The sequence below is a fragment of the Ursus arctos genome, chromosome X (assembly GCF_023065955.2).
Source record: "Ursus arctos isolate Adak ecotype North America chromosome X, UrsArc2.0, whole genome shotgun sequence".
NCBI classification, from domain to species: domain Eukaryota; kingdom Metazoa; phylum Chordata; class Mammalia; order Carnivora; family Ursidae; genus Ursus; species Ursus arctos.
Window position 1 is genome coordinate 103,782,785 of NC_079873.1, and position 20,340 is coordinate 103,803,124.

The window sequence follows — 20,340 nt, forward strand, 5'->3', positions numbered from 1 at the left end:
CTTTACAGGGGTAACCAAGTTAAAATGAGGTCATTAAGGTAGGTTCCAATTTAATATGACTGGCGTCCTTATAAAAAGGGGAAATTCAGACACAAAGACACACACGGGAACAATGCCATGTGAAGATGGAGGCAGAGATTGGAATGCTATGTCTGCAAGCCAAGACACACCAAAGATTGCCAGCAAACCACCAGAAGCTAGGAGAGAGACATGGGACAGATTCTCTCCCTTGCTGCCCTCAGAAGAAATCAATGCTGACTTGATCCTGGACTTCTGGCCTCCAGAATTTTAAGGAAGTAAACTTTTGTTGTTTAGACCACTCAGTTTGTGGTACTTTGTTATGGCAGCCCTAGCAAACTCATCCAAACCTGTCTGAGGGAGGGGGTTTGGTCAGTTTAAGGGAAGACTGCCAAGTGGAGGTGTTATTTCAGCCAAGTCAAGATAAATAACAGGATTGCATGGGTGGTGCCTGGGGAGACCATTTTATGCAAAGCAGTCATCACCTGCAGTGGTTTGGAAGTGAAAGAGAGTATACATGTCCAAACGATTGCAAGTAATCCAGTGTGGCTGCATATAGACTGTGTGGGCATGGTGGCAACAACTGAGACCTGAGAAGCTGGAGCCAGTTCATGGAGGGCCTCTATTCCCGGCCATGGAATTTGGATTTTATCCTGAAGCCAAGTGATTGGCCTTTAAATACTCATTCCCCTCCCTACTATTCACCGGCCTAATGCCATTTTTTCCAGGAAGCCTTCTCTTACAACTACTGTGGAACTTTTCACACACAAATATGAAAAAGAACTTCCTTCTTATGTCTTCAAATATGCAGTTGAGCTCCTTGAGAGAAGGGGCTATGTCCTGTTTACCAAGATACATGCACAGTGCCGGGCAAGTGCTTGGTATATAGTAGTCTCTCAATAAATGGCTATCTGGTGTGTTCCTAGGAAGCATTGGGACTTCCTTGTTCTCTTTGGAGTGATATTCAGCACACTCCATATTCTGCCTTTCCTCCTCTCTTCCTCCTTCCTGTCACTGATGACCCAGCCACTTCCACCCTTGGCTCTCATTTCACTTATCCACTTGGGTTTCTTTTTGATCAAGGACTCTGGGAGCTCCCAGTATGCTTCCTCCCACCCAAAATTGGCAGTCCCCACATCGGGCAGCCTCTCATGCCTTTAGGTTCCCACTGTCTCCAAGGGATCCTGGTTTATACTGTGCAAAATCCTGCAGTCCAACCTTGTCACCTAGCTTCTTGCCCCTGGTTCTGCCAGCCCTAGTGCTTAACTTAGCCTAAGCAGGGTCATTAGGTTGGTTTCAAGGAAGTAGTTCTGGCCAGAATGGACCAAAGAACAGGTGGCAACTTTGGCAAGAGGATGCAGTTGAGGCTACAGGATGCAATGGCATTGCTGGCTCAACAGGTGGGCAGGGTCAGATAATCTGAGCAATCTCCAACTAGGCCAAACTTGACCCATGGGATCCCCACTGAAAAAGGCAAACTAGGGCACCAGAACAGGAAATTAGAAAGAATGATAGTCAAGGCAAGATGCTGAGCAGAAACTATGTGCACTAGATTGAACTCATTTAAAAAGTACATACCCCCATTCCTACATGCACAAATACACCCCAACTTGAGGTAGCATGTGCATGCGCGTGTGTGCGCGCGCACACACACACACACACACACACACACACACACACCCCACAGACACAAAATGCTGACACAGGGACCGATGCCCACACTGGAAGAACTTGGTGTGACCTGGTTTGGTTGGCAAATACTGTAACACCTGATGTGTTTGCAGTTGGCAGGGAAAGAGGTACTCTTCACAAGTGCACGTCCCAAATAATAGAAATATCCCTTGAAGGGAACAAGGTCTTTTTCATTGTAATCGTTTCAAACAGATAGCTTTCTTTCTTCTTATACCAATTGAATCTGATACAATTTAACTTTTTCTGGATGACTCCAAGCCATCTTTATGGACACTCATTACTGGGGGCTGGGCTGAGACATAGGGTGTTATCAGGAGCAATGCTGAAGCGTATTGGTCTCTATCCCTCCACTAAACGGCCCCAGCATTAAGGTCCCTATTTACACAGACACTCATATTACCCATATACTTAGGTATGAATATATACACACACCATATTTCATATAAGTGTCTATATAAGATACATACATAAGTCATATTATACAGATACAGTATAGTTACTTGTAATCAACCTATTACCTCCTTGCAACAAGGTTTGTAAGTGGCTCCTGTTCTTATAGCCAATAACTTGCTTCTTTCCTCACTTTCCTTCCTTTTTTGCACGCTAATTGTTGGGATTAAGGAGTTAGCGCCTCATTCACTGCAGAGTTGATGGTTTTAATTGGTCGCACCTGTCTTAGTTGAAGAAGGCATTTTAACTATAAAGAATTTCACTGGGAGATAGGCTCAGGGGGAGTTATTAAAAGCAAGTGCAAAACAGCTCCTTGGAAGGCCATTATTTTGCATTTCCCCCTGCCCCCACCCCCACATGTTTATTACTGGTAACAAGGTGAGAGAAAATGCCCTGACTTCATTAGAAACCTGGAAAAATAATTTTCTTTATCAATATCTTCCTTTCTTGCTAGGGCACATTTTGTCTGGAATGTGGTGTGGCAAAACGGCCAACCCCAAGCATCATTTTTGTCTAAAGGGCAGTGTTAATAAACTCTCTGGAGCTTCAGGACTCATCCCTGGAGAACAATCCCGTCCTCCCCACCCCTCACCCCCCACATACCTGCAGCAAAACAGCCACCTCATTAGCTCAACGTTGTAAATAACTCAAATAACTCAGACCCCGCCTAGGCTGGTGGTAATCACAAGTGTGCCACTTCAGGGAGGGGAGAGAAACAGTTTCAGACTGTTTCACCAGCATCTGTTTTACTTACATACAAACAATGTGCTCACCACAAACCCTATCTGTTTATTGAAACCAGCCTGGCAGAACCTAGTGTGACATGCCTTGGTTGGCAGATACCTTAACATCTGATCCGTTTGGCATTGGCCAGGAAGGAAATGTTTGCAAGCGCATGTCCCAAATAATAGAAACATCTTTGCACGAGCCAAGTCCTTTTCATTGTAATTGTTTCAAATAGATAGGTCTCTGTCTTTTCATGCCAAGTGAACCTGACATAATTTGCCCTTTTCAGGTTGATTACAGCCATCTTTATAGACACTAATCGTTGAGTTGGGCTGGGATGTAAGGGGTGTCCTTAGGAGCTATGTTGAGGTGGATCAGACTGTTTAATCATCCAATAAATGGCCCCAGGCTGTCCAGTTTTTTAGAACTATCCCGTCTCCTTTCCAAAGTCTTTGCTTTCTGATAATGTTGTTTATGCCTTCAGTAGCCCTTTGACATTTTCTATTCTACTCTGGAGTCAGAAACCAAGCAAAGTTACAATTGTGTATAAAGTAAGATTGAGAGCCTTAAGAGTTTTTCTATAAGTACTCTGCATGAGTTTTGGTGTATAGATTTTATATCATCTCTTCTGCCTGCTCTAAGATTTTTAAAGGTTAAGCCTTAGTTTTTTAGCTCTGAGAGTACTAGAAAATTATGGTTTCCAGGAAGGGAACTTTCAGATAAGTGATGTATCATCACAGTTGGGATTAATACCCATAAAGTAAACCTCACAAAAAGAAAGGATGTGTTTGGTAAATTAATACCTTAAGCAGAATCATAAGGGCAATTAATGCAAGTTTCATTTACATGTGAAACTTGACTATACTTCTCTGGATCCCATTAAGTGATCTATTCCATAATACAATTCACTGTACATATTTGGAAGGAACAATAGCAAAGAATAATACCTCAATCAATCCGGTGACAAGAAAGTTCATTTGCATAAAGTCAGCCTGGTACATAGACACATAGAGAATTCATGGAAGCTCTCAGTCCTTGGGTAGTCATAGTAGCAGCTGAAAAAAAGACAGAACCAAGGCCATGATAGCAGGGAAAGTTAAAGGTCCAGGGTGTCTTTAGCTTAAGAATAACTGCTGGGGGTCTTATCTCAGAAAGACAGAAATATGTCCACAAGCCTGAGTCACAGCCTTTTCTTGTACCATGACTGGAATGGGATATGTTTCTGAAATTAGTCTGTGAAGGAAATTTCTTTTTTTTTTAAGAGAGAGGAAGAGAGAGAGCAGGGGTGGAAGGGCAGAGGGAGAGGGAGAGAGAGAATCTTAAGCAGGCTCCATGCTCAGTGCAGAGCCCAACAGGGGGCTCGATCTCACAGCCCTGAGATCATGACCTGAGCTGAAATCAAGAGTCAGCCACTTAAATGATTGAGCCAGCCAGGTGCCCCTGTGAAGGAAATGTCTAAACAAGAAGAGTCAATATTAGTGGAGCTATTACTTTATAGGTTTGAAAGATATTCTGGGTTTTTACTAAGTCAGACTAGCCTTCCCACCAATTAATAGCAGGTAGCTATGTGCCGGTATCATGTTAAGTTTTTTTGCATGTGTTATTTCATCTAGGCCTCATGAACTTTGCAGGTGGATGTCAGTTCCATTGTGTAAATAAGGAAACAGCAGTTTTGTGAAAGTGATTCACGGGACCAAGTTAGTGAGCGGTCAAATTCGGTTTCAAACCCAGTTCTAACACCACTGCCTGCTATCTTAACCACTACCACATGCTGTAGATCCTTAAGAGATGGGATCAGACAAATACTGTAGGGTACTGTAACAGGTATATGTCAGTAACTAGGCTGAGACTCATGTCAAGGGGCCCTTCCAAACCCTACTTATCTTCCTCCAAACCCACAAGGCAATGACCTTCATTTAGTCCTGGTTAGGATGATGATTACAGAATGCATGAAAGAGAAAGGACAATATAAGTGTCCTAATTTCTTAAACAATTGTCCTTGAGGCCATGTCTATACAACCCAAAGAGAAGTTGTTACTCAACATTTGGAACTGTGACCAAGGTCTGACTGGCAACATGTTTTAACTTTCAGGAGCAAAATCGGCAACATCAACCAATCAGTCTTGAACTAGCTAGCATCAGCAGTGCAGTGCATGCTACTTTCATGTCACTGAAAAAAATGAGTGGTTATTGTTAAGAGCAAAGGATCAATGTCAAATATTATGTGAAATGAATTTTGCAAGTGAGATACTTTATGTGTTAAGAGATACTTATGAGGAGCCGAATAATATAGAGAGCAAGAATTGGGAGTACCAGGAAAGGTTTAGGAACTGTGTCCTTGATGATGCATGAATTGGTCATCTCATCATTCACAGGATTGATGGAAATATTGAAAAGGTCAGAGTTTGCTTCATTAAATGGCTTAATACCTTGCAACTGTGAGAATGATGGCTGAAGAATCCAATTTGGAGGAAGAAGCTAACTTGTTCTGGAAGAAACCCTAAACACAAGCAAAGTTTCTGAAAAGAAGTCAATGCATTTTGAGTGATGAATGAAAATAGGAAGGACTTGACATTTGTTTTGAACTTTCAAGGGAAACTTGACAAAACAAGGTGTTCTCAAGCAGAATAGTAACCAGGGTGGAAAATGGGTTTTCTAATATGACCGAGAAACAAATGATAGAATCTTCAGAGGCAAACTGTAGCATGCCATAGACCCTAAGATGGGTGCAGAATCCGACTATGGATGAGGATAATGGACTCGTATTGTTCTGCTAGCAATGATACTATCCATGTAGAATTCACTTCTCAAAGGCAGTCAATCAGGCTAATAAGATAAAAATACTAAAGCACTGGAGGAATTCTGTGATTGGCTTTTTCTTTTTCTTTTTTAAAAATTTTATATTTATTTGTCAGAGAGAGAGCACAAGCAGGGGGAGCAGCAGGCAGAGGCAGAAGCAGGCTCCCCGCTGAGCCAGGAGCCTGATGTGGGACTCAATCCCAGGACCGCAGGATCATGACCTGAGCTGAAGGCAGATGCTCAACCAACTGAACCACCCAAGCATCCCTGTGATTGGCATTTTCGCCACAACAGGACCATAGTTGGTAAATCACTTTTGCAATTTTAATTGTGCTGAAGGCATTCAAAAACTCCTGTGGGAAAGACTTTTGACCATTTGTAGAATGCAAATGCATCCTCAAAAGATGAAAAAGTTAACCTCAGTTGAGGGAATTTAAAAAAATGTATCTAAGAATATAAAGTAAATACTCGAAAAGGAAGTTCCAGTGATTTTGTTTTTAGCATCAGTGGAATACCTATTTAGTTTCCCAGTGGATTTCTGTGAAGGAGATAAGTCTCATTTAGATGTATAAGTTCTGATGTGTTTGTTACACAATCCCTCCTGTTACTTTACTAGTAGTGTGAAACACAGTTTGATATCAGCTTTATTAAACTCCAATCTTGATCAGCTGGAAGAGTAGTGAGACCTGACACCGTGTCCCCACACTTTGTGTCTTCATTCATTTTTATGCCAGCAATGATCTTGCACTACAGGTGAAGCTGGACATAGAAGGTAAACTTGAGGAGCCTGTAGAGCTTGAGAAGATGAAGAAAGAAGACGTTAAAGTTTAGAAATCTTGGAGCCTCTGCCAGAATGCCCTCAGAACTCCAATTCATTTGACTGGGTTCCTGATACCTGTCTAATCCTTGGCAGTCCTCTGCTCCTAAGGTCCAGAAATCTGTCTCTAGGCCCTCTCTTGGGAGTTCTACTTTTAGGTATACTGCTCTGGAACACAATTTTTAACTTTTCTTAATTAGTATCACTGCCCTGAGAACCATCCTGCCTTCTCCCACTTCCTAGCCTGGCTCCTTTGTATAGAAATGCTAATGTGGATGGGTTTCCCATGTGGAGACAGGTACTGTAGGCAAGCTTCCTTCAGGCCAAGGCTGAAACCCATTTTGCTTCTTCTTGCCCCTGACTTACCCATTTCCAGTTTCCTCTCCCTCTCTCCTGAGCAGCCACTGAGGTACCAGCAAGCCATCTGGCCAAAACAGTGGAGGTTGAAGTATAAATTGAAGCTGGAGCTCTTCTAATCTAGTATGACAGTTTGTGCTGATCAGGTTAATGAGGATAATTTTTCTTTGGCTTGTATAGAGACACGAAAATTTAATCTGATTTGCTATTAATTACTCTGTCCAATCATTAACATAATGTTTCACTAAATAGAGGAAATCTATTCATGTTGCAGAGGCAGTGTGTCAACCAAAGCACAATAATAGAAAAGTGTTGCTTTTTATGTTCTTCAGGGAAGCTTCTGACCAACATGAGTAAGACACGCACTTTGACACATTTCTCACCAGTAGGGATCGGCTATCCTGAGTTGTACACTCTCCTCCAGCTCCCTCAGGGAATTACATACATTTGTGAAAGATGGGGAATACAGAGATACACTGTGGTTTTGGGAACAAAGTGAAATTAATTGGCCCACAAGATTAAATAACCACATCTTGAGTGAAAGCAAGATAATGCTTTATCAAATAAATGAAATGGATTTAGATGGCTCTTTTGTATTCTTTTATTAACAAATATCTATTGAACAATGATTCTGTGTTAAGCACGTGCTGGGTGCTGGGGATGTAATGTTCAAACAAGACAGACACAGATACTGCCTTTGTGAAGTTTATCATCCAGGTAAAGGATATATATTTATGTGACTGTACATCTATATCTATGATCACTCAGATAATTCAGTTACAGAGAAATTTATAATGAAGTAATGAAAAAGTTGTGGTGCCTTAAGAACAGATCATAAAGAGACTGGGTGGCACCCAAAGAATGAGCCAGATGATAAGTGGAGTGAGGAAGGGGAGAAAGCACAGCATGTGTGAAAGTTTTGAGGAGGCATGTTTGGGGAACTTAAAGAAATTCTGAGAGGAAAGAAGCTCTGAGAGCAAGAAAGCAGAAAATGATGGGGCGCCTGGGTGGCTCAGCGGTTAAGCGTCTGCCTTTGGCTCAGGGCGTGATCCCGGCATTATGGGATCGAGCCCCACGTCAGGCTCCTCCTCTATGAGCCTGCTTCTTCCTCTCCCACTCCCCCTGCTTGTGTTCCCTCTCTAGCTGGCTGTCTCTATCCTGCCGAATAAATAAATAAAAAATCTTAAAAAAAAAAGAAAGAAAGCAGAAAATGAGACTGGAGACTGGGGCAAGAGTTACATGTGTTTTTTTTTTGGCAATTAAAGGGGCTCCAGGTGGGCTCCATGTCCTTGGATGTCATGACAGGTAATGTCGGTCACTTCCATGGGGCATTTGGGCTTCATCTAAGGACAATGGGAAGTCGTTGAAAGTTTCTAAGTTTAGTTAATCTCAGACTAGTAGATTTTAAAAAAAATTTCCCAATGGCCAACACATTAAATAAACTCCTGAAAAAAGAAAAAGAAAGACATGTATGCATGGAGCGGATGAAGCATTTCCACATGACATCTACATAGAAGGCTAGGCAGAACCCCTGAGAGGCTGAAAAGTAATTACACTCCTACTCTGGATCCATGTCTTAACCACAAGGAGTGTGTTCTGCAGGCTCTATTTCCTAGTTGAGGGTAATTACAAGAAGTTAAAACTAGATTAGCAACAATTAGACCCTATACAAGAGGGAGCTCTGTGGGTGGTAGGGAAGGGAGTAGGAAGAACCAGCTGGGAAAGTGTTTCCCAAACTGTTTGGCATTCCTAGACTCATATTGTAGGTAGAAGTACTTGGAGAGTTTATCTGTGCTCCTGGTGGTGCCCACCAGGAGGGTGGGCAGTTGAAATGAGGTACACACACACACACACACACACACACACACACGCACACATTACGAACAGCCAATCAAGATTACCTTCTTCTCAAGCCAAAGTGCTTCATAAGCCAATAAATGGAAACAAAGAGGAAAGGAAAGTGAAGGTTCATTACAATTTGACTGAAGACGTCTTGTTTGAGCAACTACTTTTTTGCCCCACTCTGGATCTAGATACAGTGGGAGATATATGGCAAGTATATGATCTTGTCTTTAAGGAGCTTCCAAGTCTATTTGAGAGATTTGGTGCGGCTGGAACAAAAAGGGGAAAAGGAGACTGGTGAATGGTGAGCTCAAGAGGTGTCCAGAAGCCAGGCTGAGGAGCTCTGATTCCATCCCAGGGGCACAGGGGGGACCACGGAGAGTTTGTGAAAACAGGGAAAGGACAGGGCCAGGTTTGGATTTTAGAAAGATACACCTGGCCACTTTAGAGAAAGTGGAGGAGAGGGTATGGCAAGGAGCAAGGTTGGGGGGGGGCGGGCTCAGTCAGAGCTGCCTGTGGAAAAAGCTTGGGGTATCTATGACCATAAGGTGGAAGCTGAAGAGAAGCCAGTATAGGCAGAAAAAAGTGACTTACTGGGGCGCCTGGGTGGCACAGCGGTTAAGCGCCTGCCTTCGGCTCAGGGCGTGATCCCAGCGTTCTGGGATCGAGCCCCACATCAGGCTCCTCCGCTAGGAGCCTGCCTCTTCCTCTTCCACTCCCCCTGCTTGTGTTCCCTCTCTCGCTGGCTGTCTCTATCTCTGTCAAATAAATAAATAAAATCTTAAAAAAAAAAAAAGAAAAAAGTGACTTACTTCACTTTCTTCATACCAAACATTGATTGCTTTGATTCATTCAATCGACAAATAATTATTTTGCATCAGAACACCATGCTAGGGGACATTAAGAGGAATAAGAATGATGTTATTCCAGTCTTCAAGGGGGTTGCATAACTAACTGTTCAAGTGAGTGGAACAGTCAATAGCTGTTCTAGGATTTTAGAGCCAGTTCTGCTCAGTGGAGGGGCAAATAATGTAAGAAATAACAGAGGGGGAGGTGAATGTGCATGAAGCCTGAGGAGGGACACAGTAAAGGGCATTGCTAGGCAGAAGCTAAGAGGGTATAATAGTAAGTATTAGACAATAAGTTTGGATGGGAAGGGTATACTGACTGTGTGTATAAAAATGTGCACGTGTGTATGTATGTGTGTACACACACATGGGTACATGTACATAAGGCAGCCAAAAACCTTAGTACCAACAGATGTTTCTATAAAAGAGAAAGAGCGAGACAGAGAGGGAGAGAGAGAAAGAATCAGAGAGGGAGAGAGATTTTTGTGGCATGCAGATTGGGTCTTTCACATTTTCCCCTAGCCTGATGGAGTTGCATTAGTCTGGCAAACTCAATTTTATCACACAAAGATTAACCTGGAGGTCCCAAAGACTTGTGTTTTAGGGCCCAAGGGAGGGTCCTTGCTATGCTGGCCAGTTCCCTGGAACTGTCCTGGAACAGCAGTGGCTTGAATCCCCAAGTACTTAGTCTAGTGTCTGGCACCATGACAAAGGAGGCCAGGAGGAAAGTGGTCTTCTCCACCATCTCAGGATCAGAACAGGCCAGATTCAATACAGGAGCCAGGTCACTGAAGAAGTGGTCAATCTCATAGGCTGCACGGAATGGCAGCTGGAAAGTCATGGCCACAGTCACCACAGAGGTTAGGAACTCATCCAGACAAAGCCCATCTGCAAACAGGATGCATGTGTGGAGGTTCATGAGGGATGGGTGCTGGAGGGAGCTGTAGATAGCAAGGTGGTGGTCAGAAGAAATGACTGGCAGCACAAAACATTCAACTACTGTAATGAACTGAAGAAGTAAAACTGGACCACACAACCTGCAAAGGAAATTGCCCCAGGATCTAAGAGAGGGTCTGCGGCATCTTAGGGGCAATGTAGTGTACCAGATCTCAAGGAAGGAAAGATTGGGCCAAAAGAAGTACATGGGGATTTGGAGGCTGAGCTCAAAGCAAGTGACTGTGAAAATGAAAATGTTACCCAGAATGGTCACTACATAGATGCCCAGAAATACCCCCACACTAAAAGACCATAGCCCATGGAGATTCCCAGATCCCAGGGGGAGAAATTCTTTGATCGTGGTCAGATTATCTGTGTCTCTAAGATTCAAACATCAGACCTGAAAAAAAGAGAAATATCAGCAATTGGAGAAAGAGCTCCAGAAGCAATAGCACCAGAAAGCCATATACTATAGAACTCAAAGGTTTTGTCTTTTCTCCTCCAAAACGAATTTTTTGTTTTGTTCTGCTAGGTATATTTATCTAATACTTGTAGCAGAATCAGAAACTATGCCCTGGAAAGTGAACACAGAGGGCATGTCCTCTGCTCTTTTTGGCTTTTTTCCTTGACATAACATGGACAAGTCTACCTTTGGGAGTCTCAAAGTGGCAGGCAAACACTTCTTAATAGGGACATCATGTAGAAGTTTCTCTGAACTTCTGAAACTCAGCTTTTGAGACTCAATAAAAGCGTGAGTCCAAGATCCTAAAGTAACATCAGGAATTTCAGACCACATCTCCCACTGAACCCCTAAATCAGGGTAGTTTTCACCAGGAACATAATTAGAGGGAGGAGGGGAATTCAGAAATATTGATCTTAATGTACCTATAAGAAAAATAAGACTCTCTGCCAGGCTCTGGGGACACGTAGCTGATTGCTTCCATGGCATCAAATTCCTATGGAAATCGGGGGAAATGTATGTAAAGTTATTCACTTGAAACGTTAGAGAAAAATAATGTTCTATCCTTCATAAATGAAAATGACATTCCTGACTCAAAAACAAGTAGGATGTGCATTTAGAGTTTTTTTTTTCCAGCAGTGGCGATGGGTTTGCAGTGAGTCATGGCTGCAGCTCTCCCTTCCCCACAAGCCCCCCTCCCCCCACCAGAGCTCAAAGACTCATATTTGTGAAATGGCTGTCTGTTCTTAGTGCCTGGGCTGTGATAAAATGGAAAATTAGGCTGCGTTGTGGCCTAAATTGGGGATAAGTGTGAGGCCAGGGTTAAGGCCTTGGTTTAGGTGGTGTTCTAAACTGAAGCCTCAGTCTGGCCAGGGAATAAAGCAAAGCCATCTTTGCTGCTTTGCTTTGGTAATGACAATCTGTCCCTAACAGGTTACAGTTAAGTCATATTTTCTGTAGAGTAGATGAAATCCTATTTTAAATCCACTCAGGGAACTGGTTATTCAAAGGAATCTTATTAAGAATGCTTCTGTGACATGAAAAAATTTCTCCATAATTTACCTTTTGTACTAATCTGGATTGTTAATGCACTGGGCTTGTGTAAAGGAAGGTCCACCTATAATGGGGTATCTAGGACATTTAGGGTGCCTAAGGTGGTACTGAATATAATTACAGTGTATAAGGAAAATCAATCAGCAACTAGAGTTGTCCCTGGTGGTGACAGCTGCTTCCTAATTGGGGGATTAAACTGCAGTGTCCTATTACCATTTTACCTTGTCTTCAGAGACTGTCAGCCAGCATTCAGAACTGACATTAACATCATCAGATTTTTATCATTCCATCCCAAGTCTCATTAATTAATAATGAAATAAACTTGATTTCCCCTTTTAGCTTACAAGTGTGTTCCTTAGTGCCTCCAAATTCAAAGGCACACCAGCATCCCTAAATCCTTTCCCATCCTCTCTTTTCTTGCAGTGAAGACAGGTTCATGCTGATGAAAAAAAGAGGCTTCAGCTGAGAATTCTATTCATTCTTTCATTCAGTATTTTCTTCGATTACCAGATATTTTTGGAGACTTGCTATGTGCTGTATATTGGGGGAGATAGGCATTGGGGATAAAATCAGGAGCAAGTAAGTCATGGTCTTAAGATCACCTCCACAACTGGGATGTAACATGACTAGCCATCAGGGAAATACAAATCAAAACCACAGTGAGATACCACCTTACACCAGTTAGAATGGCAAAAATTAAAAGACAGGAAACAACAAGTATTGGTGAGGATGTCGAGAAAGGGGAACCCTCTTACACTGTTGGTGGGAATGCAAGCTGGTACAGCCACTCTGGAAAACAGTATGAAGTTTCCTCAAGATGTTAAAAGTAGAGCTACCCTATGACCCAGCAATTGCACTACGAGGTATTTACCCCAAAGATACAGACATAGTGAAAAGAAGGAGCACATGCACCCCTATGTTCATAGCAGCAATGTCCACAATAGCCAAACTGTGGAAGGAGCCGAGATGCCCTTCAACAGATGAATGGATAAAGAAGATGAGAAGATGTGGTCTGTATATACAATGGAATATTACTCAGCCATCAGAAAGAATGAATCCTCATCATTTGCATCGACATGGATGGAACTGGAGGGGATTATGCCAAGTGAAATAAGTCAAGCAGAGAAAGATAATTATCATATGGTTTCACTCATATGTGGAACATAAGGAATAGCACAGAGGACCACAGGGGAAAGGAGGGAAAGCTGAATGGGAAGAAATCAGAGAGAGAGAGAGAAACCATGAGAGACTCTGGACTCTGGGAACCAAACTGAGGGTTACAGAAGGGAGGGGGTGGGTGGATGGGGTCACCGGGTGATGGGCATTAAGGAAGGCACATGTAGTGATGAGCACCGGGTGTTATAAGCAACTAATGAATCGTTGAACACTATGTCAAAAACTAATGGTGTACTATATGCTGGCTAACTGAATATAATAAAAAAGAAAGTAACTGTAAAATTACTACTGTGATAAGTGTAACGAGGGAGGAATATGGGGTCTTAATACAAGGAATAATATGCCTGGAGATAAGATGGTCAGGGAAGATTGCTGTGAGAAGAAGGCTGTATTTCAGCTGAAATATGATAGCTATGTAACCAGCTATGAGAACAATCAGAGGGGAGGTACTAGAGGTAGAAAGGTAGCATGTGCAAAGGCCCTGAGTGAGACAAGCACCTGAATGCTGGAAGAAGTAAAACAACCAAGCAAACAACAAAACCAACTACTGTGGCTGGAGAACGACAGGTGAGGCAGGCTCTGAGGGAAGAGTGATAGGAGATGAGTTTGTGGAAGGTGTAGTCTGATTTACATTTTGAAAAGATCCCTTAGGCTTCTATGTGAAGAACAGACTCTTAGAGGCTTACAAGGACAGTAGGAATACTGGTGGAGAAGCTAATACAGTAATCCAGGTAAGAGATGGTAGCTAAGACCAGGCTGGGATGGAGCAAGGTGGATTAATTTGGGAGCTTTTTAATAAAAAAGAATAAAAGCTTGTCATTTATGACAACATGGATGGACCTAGAGGGTATCATGCTAAGTGAAATAAGTCAGAGAGAGAAAGAAAAATACCATATGATTTGACTTATATGTGGAATCAAAAGAATAAAACAAACAAAAAACCCAAACAGATTCTTAAACACAGAAAATGAACTGGTGGGAGGTGGGTGAAGGGATGGGTGAAATAGGTAAAGGGAATTAAGAGTTACAAACTCCTAGTTATAGAAGAAATAAGTCATGGAGATGAAAAGCATAACATAGGGAACATAGTCAATAATATTGTCATCACATTCTATGGTGACAGATGGTGACCACACTTATGGTGGGCACAGCATAATGTATAGAATTGTCAAATAACTGTGTTGTACACCTGAAACTAATATAACATTGTATGTCAACTATACTTCAGTAATACATTTTTTAAAATTTAGGGTTTTTTACATAGGATAACTGATACATTTTTTGTACTTTTATGTATTCAAATTATACTTTAATAAAGAAGTTTAACAAAATGACATGGATTAAGCAACTACATGAATGATCATGTCTTTTCCTGAGATGGGAAGACCAAGTAGGTAATTTAGTTTGGGGGGGATTTTCTTTTGTCTTTCTTCCTTCATTCCTTCCTTTCTTTCTTCCTGCCTTTTCAAAAGATCTAGTGGGGTATGATCCTTGGCTGGGATGATAGTTTCAATCCTCATATGGGCCAACAATCTGCTAACAGACCAATCCTCAGCCCCAAGAGACAGAGCTCTCACTGTGGTCACACAGCAAGCTCTTAAGCTAAAGCCTGACAAATTCCTGCCTTTGGTTTCAAAATGGGCCAGGGAAGACAATGAATGGGTCAGCGTAACTCTTTACTCGCTCTGTAGAAATTGCTCAAAGCTCAGGGTTAGCAACAGCATATCAGGAGCATCCTCTGCAAATGAAGCACAGGAAAGCATAATTCCATGGGGACTATTAGACTCCCTTCATCGCGAGTCTCCACAAAACCTTTATTAATGGCAATCCAACTACCTAGAGCTTTCAATTATCTGAGATTTTTTAAAAATTCTGTTTTGTGTCATTTGCTTTTATGTGATAGAGAGACAGATAATGAAATGAGCTTAGTCAAGAAAACAATTTTCAGGAGATGTCCTAGGGTCAGAATACATTCAGTCCTACTCTTTCGCTCCTCTCCATCTCCTTTTGTAGTTCTGGCCAGTCAGAATTAATGCTCAAAATAATGGTCGGAGGCTCTGAAAGATCTTCAGTCAGCAAAGAATGGTTCAAGTATATCATTATACTTGATTTACTAGGCTGGGACAGTGCACTCAGATATCTTAGTGGATTTTTTTTTTTTGCAAACATGGTGGAAAATAGCCTGTTCTTAACTTTCCTTTACCCAGAAAATCGAATTAGACATATACCCTTTCTCCTGGGATACCCTTAATCAGACTTTGCCCTGGTATTAATTCTCCTATGTCCATATAAACACCAAAAGGTATTCATTAGCATGAAAAATTGTTTGGTGCCCAATATAAAATAAAACCCCAAATTTGCCTCCTCCCATCACCACTGAGATGTTAATAGTTTCAAACATACAATCATAAAATTACAAGTGTAGCAGCATAGTTAAGAAGTAAGAGACTAACTATGGAAGCCCAAACTCATTACCTTTTCTAGAGTCAATCTAGGGAAACCTCTTAGAAAAAGGGGATGGTGCAGAGGAAGCCAAAAAACAGGTGAAGATTACAACTTCTGGAAGGAAAAGTATATAGTTTGATAAGGGGAGCAATGTTCGGGCTATCCCAATCAGATACCATATGCTCCAGCAATCCTACTTCTGGGAATATATTCAAAGGAAAGGAAATCACTATCTCAGAGAGGTATCCGCCCTCCCTATGGTCATCGCAGCATTATTCATAATAGCCAAGATATGGAAACAACCTAAATGTCCACTGATAGATGAATGGATAAAGAAAATGTGTGTATATGCAGTGGAATATTATTCAGCCTTAAAAAAGAAGAAAATCCTGCCATTTGTGACAACATGGATGAACCTAGAGGGCATTGTACTAAGTGAAATAAGTTAAACAGTGAAACACAAATGCTGTACGATCTCATATGTGTAATCTAAAAAAGATGAGTTCATAGAACCAGAGTGGAACCATGGTTATCAGAGGCTGGGGGTGGGGGGAATGGGGAGATATTGGTCAAAGGGTACAAACTTCAGTAATAAGATGAATAAATCCTGGGATCTAATGCCCAGCATGATGACGATAGTTACTAATGCTGCATTGTATACTTGAAATTTGCTAAGAAAGTAGATTTTAAGCGGTCTCACCACAAAAAGAGTTACTTGTGAGTGAAGAATGTGTTAATTAACTTGATTGTGGTAATCACCTCATAATACATGTATATTAAAACATTATGTTGTACATCCTAAAAACATCAGATTTCCAGTGTTCTCCCTCCCTCCAAACTCCTAACTCTATCCATAAAACAAAAAGTTAAGCAACAAACACATAACATTCAAATGTTCTCTTAGATCTTAATTCTCCCCAAAGTTATTTCCGGCTGATACCTGGGACAATTGTCTAATGATAGATGTCAGGGTTAATTGGTAGTACAGAAGATCATCTGGATAACCCAAGCCTCACTCTTTAAGTCACCCCTTAGTCCAAATACATATAAACCTGTTCCTGAAACTGATGTTTGAGAAAGAAAAAGCTGGTGAGCAGGAAAACTACCCAGAGACAGACTCTGAAAGGGCAGAGAAGAAATCCTTACCTGGTACACTATGAGCTCTTCTACCAGTAGAAGAAGTTGATTTTTTGGGTCAACTCTTATGTAGGTGGTGTCTTTCTTGAATAATTCCTATTTGTGCCATGCAGCAGGAAATTTTGGTTAAAAGTTTCTTTTTCCTAAGACAGTCTCTTCAATAAATGGTGCTGGGAAAATTGGACAGCTACATGCAAGAGAATGAAACTTGACCACTATCTCACACCATACACAAAAATAAACTCCAAATGGATGAAAGACATCGATGTGAGACAGGAATCCGTCAAAATTCTAGAGGAGAACATAGGCAGAAACCTCTACGACATCAGCCAAAGCAACCTTTTTCATGATACATCCCCAAAGGCAAAAGAAACAAAAGATAAAATGAATTTATGGGACTTCATCAAGATTAAAAGTTTCTGCACAGCCAAGGAAACAGTCAGAAAAACTAAGAGGCAGCCCACGGAATGGGAGAAGATATTTGCAAATGACACTACAGATAAAGGACTGGTATCCAAGATCTACAAAGAACTTCTCAAACTCAATACACGAGAAACAAAAAAACAAATCAAAAAATGGGCAGAAGATATGAACAGACACTTTTCCAATGAAGACATACAAATGGCTAACAGACACATGAAAAAATGTTCAAAATCATTAGCCATCAAGGAAATTCAAATCAAAACCACACTGAGATACCACCTTACGCCAGTTAGAATGGCAAAAATAGACAAGGCAAGAAACAACAATTGTTGGAGAGGATGTGGAGAAAGGGGATCCCTCCTACATTGTTGGTGGGAATGCAAGTTGGTACAGCCACGCTGGAAAACAGTGTGGAGGTCCCTTAAAAAGTTAAAAATTGAGCTACCCTACGATCCAGCCATTGCACTACTGGGTGTTTACCCCAAAGATACAGACATAGTGAAGAGAAGGGCCATATGCACCCCAATGTTCATAGCAGCAATGTCCACAATAGCTAAATCGTGGAAGGAGCCGAGATGCCCTTCAACAGATGACCGGATTAAGAAGTTGTGGTCCATATATACAATGGAATATTACTCAGCTATCAGAAAGAACAAGTTCTCAACATTTGCTACAACATGGACGGCAGTGGAGGAGATAATGCTAAGTGAAATAAGTCAAGCAGAGAAAGACAACTATCATATGATTTCTCTCATCTATGGAACATAAGAACTAGGATGATCAATAGGGGAAGAAAGGGATAAAGAAAGGGGGGGTAATCAGAAGGGGGAATGAAACATGAGAGACTATGGACTATGAGAAACAAACTGAGGACCTCAGAGGGGAGGGGGGTGGGGGAATGGGATAGGCCGGTGATGGGTAGTAAGAAGGGCACGTATTGCATGGTGCACTGGGTGTTATACACAACTAACGAATCATCGAGCCTTACATCGGAAACCAGGGATGTACTGTATGGTGACTAACATAATAAAAAAAATCATTAAAAAAAGTTTCTTTTTCCTTTGACTACAACTTGTAGAACATTATAGACAGCTCACTTTTTTTAATTTAAAATTTATTTAAATTCAACGACAGCTCACTCTTAAAGGAACTGCACATTAATGTGAGAAATGATTTTGTTATTTGTGTTTGTGTACCTTGAGACCTAGACACAAGCATTACTGAAAAGCCTGAAACAAACATTGTTGAGACCTAGAAACAGACTGGAGATAGACATTATTATCTGGTGACAGATATTTCTAATTCAACTATATTCTTCGGTGCCAAATACTTTTTTTTTCCCCTGTTCTGTTCCATTTGTCAACACGACAGACAATGAAATGGGCCAAGAGATATCTTGGGCCAAATGATATGTGATGTGCCATTATGTGACATACCTAGACTAAATGTGAAGAACAGCAACAATTATCCTGGTAAATTGTGCAAAGAATAATGACCTCATACTTTTAGTCTCAACTGTCAAGATACTTCATATAAAAATTTGAGGGTATAAATAATCTGTTTAAATGTAGTTTCTTAATTACCCTACCAATATAGACTCTAATAACGGCTTTTACTTTATAGCCACAATCTGAAATTGATGGAATTCAGAAAACATTTCATCAATAAAGCATTCCAGAAAAAAATAATAGGTCTCCACAATGCTAAATACCCAGTTTGAATGAGGAATTTACCTTTGAACAAGTTATATTTTTCTAATTGGCTTCTTATGTTTACCTTGTCCTCAGAGTCACAAAAGAGAATTTGCCACATTTTCTATCCTGCTCCATTCCCTTCTATCCAGGAGAACTGAAATATCCTGATCCATTATTTTAATACTTCTCTCCTCATATGCTCACAATGTGAGGCATCTGAATAGCAGTGACATTTATTTTCTTGCATCTTTCACTCATCCTCCTGATGTTTGACTGTGACAACGGGAAAAATCTTAGTACCCCTCCCACTTGCTGCTCTCTAATCTCCACCCTGTAGCATTCAAGAGCTGTATCTGTCACCACTCACATTTTCTTTTTGAAGCTTTCTGCTTCCAGTCTCCTCTTCTTTGTGGATCACGACAAATTTATAGCAGTGAGGAAGTTGCAATAGTCACAGTCACATGGTATCTTTGGTCCATACTAGAGGATTTATCATGTCACAGGGAAGTAGTATTTTGGAGTAGAGAAGAGCATGGTCTTTTGTGTCCGACAGACCTGAGTTTGAGTTCTGGCTCCACCACATACTGTGTCTCTGGGCAAGTAACTTAACCTCTTGGTGCTTTAATTTTTTCAGCTGGAAAATAAACAATAATTATAATAATAAAACTACCTCATAGTGTTTTTGTTAGGGTTGAATTAGATTATCCATGTGAAGTGTTGGTGAGGTACCCAGAATTCTATAAGTGTTCAATCTCATTAACATTTTACATTGTATACATATATATATATATAGTTATGATTATACATATATATATTGTTTCATGCGTCATCTCCCTCACACAATTATAAGTGTCTGAAAATTAGGTGAAATCTTGAGTTTTTCAATTGCTGTCCTCTTATCTCCTTCACAAATCTAGCACAAGAAATGAGTGCCCAGTAAGATCTTAGTAAATATTTATTGGTATAACTTTTTCCCCATCCCAGCTCAAATCTGCAAGCTCTATTTTGGTCACTGCTGACAGAAACCTAAATAGATTTTTCTTACCTCTCATTGCCCTTGTTCTCCATAGAAGGACTAGCCACCATAACCCCATGGTTCTGGATATTTTGTTTATCCTGACAGAGAATCAGGATCCACATTCAAGAACATTCTCAGTCGAGGTGCTGCTCTAACTGCCCAACTTAATATTCTACCTTAACTTCCTCCCATTAGGAAATCAGGTCCTGCCTGATTGTTCAGTGTGTTGTTCTCGTGAAAATCATTTATCCGTAAAGCTGTTTCCCAAGGGTAAGGTTTTTCCCCTCTACTGGGAAAGTTAAATAAAATGGTAAAGTATACAAAGAACATCCAGAATGTCTTGTGCCTACAAATTTCTCAGCAAAACCTGAGCTTTGAAGTTTGTGGGTTCAGAGGAGCCTATTACTACTCTGAAAGCCAAATTTTCCTGTTGTGATGAACAGGGCCAA

The 20,340-nt window shown here is 41.1% G+C and overlaps 1 pseudogene; it reads right to left on the reverse strand.

Moving 5' to 3' along the window:
* Positions 1–10,120: 10,120 nt before the first annotated feature.
* On the reverse strand, positions 10,121–19,959 carry LOC113249947 (olfactory receptor 6N1-like; annotated as a pseudogene).
* Positions 19,960–20,340: the final 381 nt, after the last annotated feature.